This window comes from Cebus imitator, unplaced genomic scaffold (assembly GCF_001604975.1).
Source record: "Cebus imitator isolate Cc_AM_T3 unplaced genomic scaffold, Cebus_imitator-1.0 Scaffold341, whole genome shotgun sequence".
In the NCBI taxonomy this organism is placed as follows: domain Eukaryota; kingdom Metazoa; phylum Chordata; class Mammalia; order Primates; family Cebidae; genus Cebus; species Cebus imitator.
The window spans coordinates 381,167-381,743 of NW_016107656.1; positions in this window are offsets into that span (position 1 = coordinate 381,167).

The window sequence follows — 577 nt, forward strand, 5'->3', positions numbered from 1 at the left end:
CTTCCAGGCAGTGGCTGCAGACTAGAACCTGGGCCCCTGCCCTGGGTTGGATGATTCTAGAATGGACAGATCTGATCTGTTCCGGCCATGTCCCCCCCCACTTCCAGGCCACCCCGAACCCACCCCAGGAGCCCGCCCTGACCACAGGAAGCCGCTCTTGCGACCTCCCAAGGCCTCGAGGGGCCACTTGGAAGATTTTCTAAGCGTTGCCGCTAATCATCCGGACTGCGTGTGACTTCCAGTCAGGATGGAGGAAGAAAACCGAAATGAAGTCGTGCAGACTTTCCGGTCTTAAAAATACGAAGGAAGGAACGGCACGCGGCTGGCAGAGCTGCAGCTCGGAGACCATCGCGTCCCTGCGGAGGCTGCGCCCCAGGGCCCCGGGGGACTCCTAAGAGCAGCGCCCCCCACCGCCACTGTTTGTTTCCTATTTAGAAGCGTTAAAAAGGAACCAAGTTGGGGCCGGGCGCGGTGGCTCAAGCCTGTAATCCCAGCACTTTGGGAGGCCGAGGCGGGTGGATCACAAGGTCAAGAGATCGAGACCATCCTGGTCAACACGGTGAAACCCCGTCTCTAC